Here is an 8,131-nt window from a genome sequence, read left to right as displayed (position 1 = left end):
CAATGTTCACCCTTCACAACATTACAATAACAGATTATCTAACTATTATCACGTTGCTGTTTGTGAGCGTGTGCTCTGTGCAAAATTGGCCTCCATGTTTCTTACATCACATCAATGTGGACATTTTAAAAGGACAATTGGCTGGAGTGGTTTGTGACGTGCTGCAGCCGTAAAAAGTGCGATATAAATGCAAGTTTCAACTGAATGGCTCTAACCAAACTTCTGTCTTGTCGCCTGCGCTACCTCATGGCATTCTTCTCGGTGCGGCATTTCTAATTTTCCTCCAACTTACCTCCACCATCCTTTCAATTGTCATTTCTGTAACTCCAGAGACCATTCCTCACAAGCCGACTGCCCCATTTTCTTGCACGCTTCAAATGACGTTGTTTGTGACGTCATCGACGGTGCAGCTCGTGGCATTGTAAAGAGTGTCGACGCTCACTCAGGTCGAAAATGGCGCAAAGGTTAGCAGCAAGTGCAGTGAAGGTCAGCAGAAGTTTGGCGTCAGCCAGCCAAGCACATGGACAAGAAACAGCAAGTAAAACAAAACCCCGCAGTAATATGTGATCAGTAATCACCACATTAAAGCTGAAATGTTCTGGTTCGTTGATATGAAATATGAAAAGCTGACACTGGGTCAGAGAGGTAGTTATGCGCTGTGATAGTATTTGAAAAGCAACCGTTAGCGGTAGCAGCTCGTGCTCCAGTGACGGCGCCAAGACGCCAATGAAACAAATGGTGGCTGAGGAAGAAGCAGAGACATGCTGATTGAATGAGGAAAGTGTTGCGGTGACACCCGAGATTAGGAAATTATGACTTTAACCTTCATTTATGTGCTTCAGAGCTGTATTTGATTGATCCTAATGAAAATTATTTCCATCCCACCAATCACGTACGCCTAAAGTTTGCAAGCTCTGAACACTGTCAAGAGGAAAGATCACACATGCAAGAGATGCAGCAAGAGTACTCAATGATTGGGAATAGATGGCGAGATTGTAACTAGCATGTAGCAAAATTTTGCTTTTGTTCCAACATAAATGGCGATAAGCACTCTCTATCCTTCCAATGATCTTGATTCGAGTCAAAAGGTTGTGTCCCAGGCACAATCCAAATAAAAATTCATCCTGACCAATATTTATTTCTCAACGAATATGATTAAATCTTTTGTTTTGCTTTAAGGAGTTTGATGTTCCTCAATTTAATCAATTCCAAATCCACAACCACTACAATCTAGAAGAACAAGGGCAGCAGGCAAGGAGACACCAGGCAAGAGAGATTGCACAAACTAGGATTCCCCAAAATTGAGAAGATTAAAGGAATAATTTTAGTTGAAGTTTTCAAGATATCAAAGATGATTTGGAAATATATTGCTGTTCCATCGCTGTCAGTGAAGCAAAGTCCTGCAACACTAACGGCCCTATGGGTGTAGCACACGAAATGGACTGTGGAGATTCAAGGAAGCATCTTACCGCCACCTTATCAAGAGCAACTAGAAATGAGCAATGCTGGCCTAGCCAGCGAAGCCCATATCCTATGATTTCTTTAAAAAATATACTTGCAACATTTTCTTCCATTTCTTTTCATGTTTACACCTTTCCTCTGCACCTAATATCATTCAATTTATCTTCTACTGTAGTTTTGTCTCCATTTCTCTTTTGTAATCCCCAAGATTTGATATGTTTTATTCCCTTCTTCTAGTCTTAAAAATATTTTAAAATCTACTTCTTTGACCAAGCACCGTATCTAATATGTCCATTTGTGACTTGTCTTACTTCATTTCATAATGCTTTTGTGCAAATTTCGTTATATGAAAAGTGTTGTGTTAATTGTTGATAGTGCCTAGTCAATAGAGGGCAGATCTTGATGTGAAATTTGTTTTGCAAAAAACAGCTATCATGTATTGGAAGAAAGCTTGCTTTATTATTTCTACATGAGTGGGTTAATAAAATAACCATGAAAATTTGTGAAGTTCTGTGTTATTATATGCTGTTATGTAGCAAGGTCACTTTATTATCAGTTGATGATGTACTGCAGTTAGATTTTAGCTAGTATCTGGTTAATAATGCTGTCTAAAGTTGATGCTGCAACTAAGAAAGTACTTAGATGGCAGTCTACTTTTTTAAGCAAAATATCCTAACTAGTAAAACAATACTAGAGAGTATAATATAGAAATTGGAAGTTTTCCCCTCACAGTTTAAATAAAAGGGGGAAATGATGGTAAATAGGTTTCAATGTAGGCACTTGTGAGGCTGTCTTCTTTGGAAGGATTTGGCTTTTGGTCTCTCGACAAAGACCATTAAAATGTCATAGAGGTATGAAATGATAAAAAAAAAAGCCAGTGCAACAGTGGTGTTTATAGAAGATGAGAATACAAGGTGTTTGAAATTATTCTGCAGCTATCCTCAGACTACTGCATTCAGTTCTAGAAGGTACACTCTAGGATGAATATATTGACTTGGGAGTGCAATGTAAATGTATTGGAATAAATCTGATGGGATTTAAATTACAAGAGAGATTGCACAAACTCGGATTCCCCAAAATTGAGAAGATTAAAGGAATAATTTTAGTTGAAGTTTTCAAGATATCAAAGAGAGGACATTGATTGAAAATTAGAACCAGACCTTTCAATCAGGTTGTAAGTTTGCTCACTGAGCTGGTGAATTTGTTCTCAAACATTTTGTCACTATCATCAGTGAGCCTCCAGTGAAGCATTGGTGTTCCGTCCTGCTTGCTATTTATCTATCTCAGTTTGTTGTGGTAGCTGGTATCATTTCTGGTTCTGTTTCTGAGAGGTTAGTAAATGGGGTCTAAATCTATATGTTTGTTAATGGACTTCCAGTTTGAATGCCAGGCCTCTAGGAATTGCCGTGCGTGTGTTTGCTTGACCGGAGGCTCACTGATGATGTTACCTAGCATGGTGACAAAACATCTGTGAGCAAATCCACCAGCTTAGCGAGCAAACTTACAACCTAAGCTACGAATTTTCACCAAAATCTCAGACTTCGTAATATTGAAGTTAGAAAACACTTATATGTTGAGTGTGGTAGAAATATGAAATTTTTCCAACTAAAGCTATTGATAATGAGTCATTTATATTGATTGTAAATAGGTGAGGCATGTGGCATCCCACTTGTCACCCCGACCAATCTGAAAATGATCCATTTTTGCTCAACCTCTGCTTACTATTAGCCAACCAGATTTCTATACATGCTTATATGCAATTTCCACACCATGAGCCCATATTTTGCATATTAACCTTTGATGCAGCACTTTGTCGAAAGCCTTTTGGAAGTCTAAATAGAGTACATGCATTGGTTCCTTTTATCTCCACTGTTTGCTACTTCATCAAAGAATTTGTCAAACAAAATTTCCCTTTCAGAAAATCATGTTGACTGATTGCATTAAGATTTTCTAAATGTGCTGTTATAACCTCCTCAATTATAGATTTTAGCATTTTGTCTATGACAGATGTCAGTCTAACTGACTGACTGTATTTTCCGACTATCTAATTTCTTCAGTGGATGAGTTAAGTTTGATATTTTCCAATCTGATAGAACTTTTCCAGATTACAAGTCTGTGTCAAAGTATCAAGTCCAAACCAAGCTTCAGCTGAGCTAACTTTAGTATTGGAATTTTCTGAAAATATGTTGATATACTAGGTTTTAATGACATATCAATCAGTGTAAGAATTTTTAAATGTTTTACATATTAATGGATTTCTTGTTTATGATAAGGAAGATTTTACTTTGCTTTTTGTAGTGTTTGGAACATACCACAGAATGCATTTGGCTAAAGATAGTGAGGTTCACAGGTTTGAAATACTATGTTTCATATGACGTATAGTCAGTTATTTTATAGCATGGTGGTAGTTCCATTCTCTTGCAATCCCGTGTTATAGGAAAATCATACAATAGCAGCACCATTTAAGCTAATATGGCTTAGATCATGTTATAACCAATACATACTTTAAAACTTTGCGCTTTAAAAATAATGGCCCCAATCATCAATCGTGTTATAGCAAGTTTGTGTTAACAAAATGTGCATTATAGCAGAACAATCTGTATATGTATAATCATTAATAGCAAATAGTCACTGACTTTTAAAAGTTTAGCTTATGCTTCTTTAAAAAAACAAAACTGTTTGTGACTGATTTTATGATGAACACTTCTGTTGGACATGTCAGTTCCAATGTTAGTAACTTTATGTTCAACTCGATGCTTATCAGATAATATTAGGAACCCATTCTCACTCAATCCTGCAGTGACTGTGTATTAAAGTTACATGATGCCATACCAACTGCATTTGTGCAGAGATCCAAACATGAAGCATATTAGATGTTTGTATCACTTAGAATGATGGAAATCCAAGCTATATTTAAATATTAGCAAATTCAGTCGAGCACAACTACTTTAAGATTTTTGGTGATTAAAAAATCTGTTGTAAAACTGATGATTAAGGTGACAACCTGAATATAGCTTGGTTAAAAAATAAGTTTAAAAGCAGGTTGCCAACTACACTGGTCTGTAGTGAATATGTCTTTGTTTTATTTGATTCATCCCATGCAGCAGTAAATACTAAATACATTTAGCTATATGGTCATTATTGTGCATTGCTAGTGCTACACATGGATTCTATTTAATCTACATCTGATTTTTCTGTTCTTTAGCTCGTACATGGAAGTTAATGAGTTTTATAGTCGCTTTACCAGCAGTTGCTGTCCTCATGCTGAATGCTTTTCTGAAGCCAAGTCATGAACCTCCTGAATTTTTGCCTTATGAACATCTCCGCATCCGCAACAAGGTACAAGATTAAGTAAATGACCTATAAGAGATATTCTAGTAAATACTAAAACAATAACTTAATGATAAACCAATTTTGTCTTCACAAATAATAAAAGTATACCGAGCTTTGAATTTTGCATTGACAAATATTTTAAAAATTTTAAAAACATTAAAAATTTAGTCATGAAGTTTCAAGTACCACACCGTGAACTTTCATAATTTTCAACAGTAGAAATATAACTTTTGACTATTCAACAGAATGCCTCCCCATCCCCATTTCATCTTTTGTATTTCCATGCATTCCAAGAGCACGTCTATTTTCTTTAAAAGCATATTACTGTCTTCAGTATTTTATGTCATCTGTAAATTTTGAAATTTTGCTCTGCACTTTCTCTTCCCAAGTCAAAGTCATTGATGTACATTAAACAGCAGTGAACATTGGAGAATTCAAAGGTATACATCCCTCCATCCTAAAAACAGGCTTTCCTCAATGTAATCTTTTTTTTTAATCCAATAACCAAACCTGTATTTGCTTATATCCCAATTTTGTCAACAAATCTAAAATGTAATACTTTATGGAACAGCTTTTAAAAGTCAGTGTACAAAATATCACTATTCTACCTTACTCCACCTTCTGTTACTGAATCACAAACCTGTTTAAAGATAATTAAACACAATTCTCCTGAACAAATTAGTGTTGGCTCTCTTGTATTTGTACATACTTTTGCACAAGCAACTGTTAATATTATTCCATGTCATGGTTTCTAAAATTTGTCACCAATATTAAACTGATTGACTTGTAATTGAGGTTAATGTTCCCCCCTCAAAAACATATCATTTTCAATCCTCAGTATCTTCAGTTCGAGGGCAAAGTGAAAACTGTGGCCTGAATTTGGAGCGTCGGAGGCTGAGGGGTGACCTTATAGAGGTTTACAAATTATGAGGGGCATGGATAGGATAAATAGACAAAGTCTTTTCCCTGGGGTCAGGGAGTCCAGAACTAGAGGGCATAGGTTTAGGGTGAGAGGGAAACAATATAAAAGAAACCTAAGGGGCAACTTTTTCACGCAGAGGGTGGTACGTGTATGGAATGAGCTGCCAGAGGATGTGGTGGAGGCTGGTACAATTGCAACATTTAAGAGGCATTTGGATAGGTATATGAATAGGAAGGGTTTGGAGGGATATGGGCCGGGTGCTGGCAGGTGGGACTAGATGGGTTGGGATATCTGGTCGGCATGGACAGGTTGGACCGAAGGGTCTGTTTCCATGCTATACATCTCTATGACTCTATAATTGCCACAATTTCTTATTTAATTCCTATGCAGAGCTAGGACACAGCGGTGCTCAGTGTTCCGGTATAGAGGGCCCTTTGATCTCACAAATTTAATTCTTTTTATTTATTTGTATGAGTGGGTATTGCTGACTAGACATTTATTTCCTGTCCCTAACTGCCCTGGAGAAGGTGGCGGTGAGTTACCTCCTTGAACCCTGCTGTCCTTGGAATGCAAGGACACTGTCAGTACTGTGAGGTAGGATTTTAACCTTGTGATAGTGAAGGACCAGAGATAAAGTTCCAAGTCAGGATGATGTGGTTTGTAGCGGACCATGCAGATGGTGCCTTTGTCCTTCTAGTCGAGGTGACAGATTTGGAAGCTTTCAGAGGAGCTTTTCTCAATTACTGTAGTGTGTCTTAAATATGGATACACTGCTGCCTCTATATGTCACTCATGAAGGGAATGAATATTGAAGGTAGTCTAGTTGGTCGTGGATGTCAAACTTTGAAATTGTCACCTGTAAACCAAGATCCAGATCATTTACCTATATCAGGAAAAACAAGGATTACAATATCAACCCCTGCAGAACTATCTTCCAATCTGATAAATATCTATTAACCAATAATGTATAACAAAACAGAGAATGTTGGAGAAACTCTGCACGTCTTGTCAGCATCTGTGGAAAGAGAAATATTTCAAGCCTGGTATGATTTCTTTGGAACCATTAGTCTGTTTCCTATCCCCCAACATCTGCGTTTTATTCCATAACTTGTATCTTGCTTTGCAAGTCTGTTATGTGGTGCAGTATTGAATGACATTAAGAAGTTCATGACCTTTCCCTCATTAACCTTTCTCTTACCTTTCCAAAACATAAGTTGGACATGGGCTGAATGGCCTGCTTTCACACTGTAGGGATTCTGTCATTGTTCTAAAAGATCCCCCACCACTCAGGCTAAAATACTAGACTATAATTGCCAGCCACCTTGACTATCTTTTTTTTTAAAAAGGGCATGATTACAATTCTCCAGTCCTTTGGCACTAACCCAAATCCAAAGAACCATTTGAAAGATCATTGCCAATGCCTCTTCAATTTCAACTCTTCTTCAGTGGTCTTGGATGCATCTCATGCAGTAGTGGTGTCTTATTAATTTTACTTGCTTACAGCTTATTAATTTAACTATTCTAGTGATCAAGTTTCCTCCTCATTTACCATGGGCTTGACAGATGCAATGTCTTCATTTAACAACTCAACCATGCTTCTTGCCTCTAAACATAAACATAAAATTGATAAGGCATCAGGACTGAGAAACATGCATCCAAGAATACCAAAAGGAAGTGAAAGTGGAAATTGCAGAGAAAACCTGGGTTCAAATCTCACTTGCTTCAGAGGTATTTCTTAACAGATCTGAACAGGTTAGTTAAAAACAAAATCTAAGTCCCCATTCAATATGATGCATTTATAACTGGTGTGTGTAAATTAAGGAAAATAGTTTTTTGTGCTGGTCCTTTACTCATAGATTATGCCATACCTATTCCACACAGAATCCTTGCAGCACACTGATATATAAAGAATACAATCATTTTGGATTATTTTGCTATGGTACTGCAATTTAAATGCAATTTTGTTTCTCTTCTACAGCCTTTTCCTTGGGGAGATGGAAATCATACCTTATTCCACAACTCACACATGAACCCATTACCCACTGGCTATGAGAAATAATACATTAATTAGTGGGAATTATAGCCTCACAATGGATTCATCATTATGGTGCATAATTCATATTTACTGTTATAATTTTTATGTTATACTGAAAAAACAATAAAAGACCTTGGCTGACAATTAAACACATAATATTGAGCCATTTAATTCTTGAGAAAAGCACTTCTTTGAACACGAAAACAAAACTTCAATTTAAGATTAGTCAGCTTGCAATTGGTTATGTAACATTCAAGGATAGGGTGGAATAGAGAAAAAACCCATAACCCTACAGTTACTTTGATTTATGAATTCAAACTATCCAAATAATGTGAACATAAGGTTTAAGCAGTTACACAGGAAGCAACATAATAAATTAC

At 36.7% G+C, this 8,131-nt stretch overlaps 1 pseudogene; it reads left to right on the top strand.

Annotated features, from left to right (window-relative positions):
* Window positions 1-453: 453 nt before the first annotated feature.
* On the top strand, window positions 454-7,867 carry LOC122558056 (cytochrome c oxidase subunit 6A, mitochondrial-like; annotated as a pseudogene).
* The last annotated feature ends 264 nt before the right edge of the window (window positions 7,868-8,131 follow it).

Source organism: Chiloscyllium plagiosum, unplaced genomic scaffold (assembly GCF_037043375.1).
Source record: "Chiloscyllium plagiosum isolate Xiang-an unplaced genomic scaffold, Cpla_swu_hap1 HiC_scaffold_18, whole genome shotgun sequence".
Lineage (NCBI taxonomy): Eukaryota > Metazoa > Chordata > Chondrichthyes > Orectolobiformes > Hemiscylliidae > Chiloscyllium > Chiloscyllium plagiosum.
Note: the sequence above shows the minus strand (reverse complement) of the source record. Positions and strands in the feature narration are given on the sequence as shown.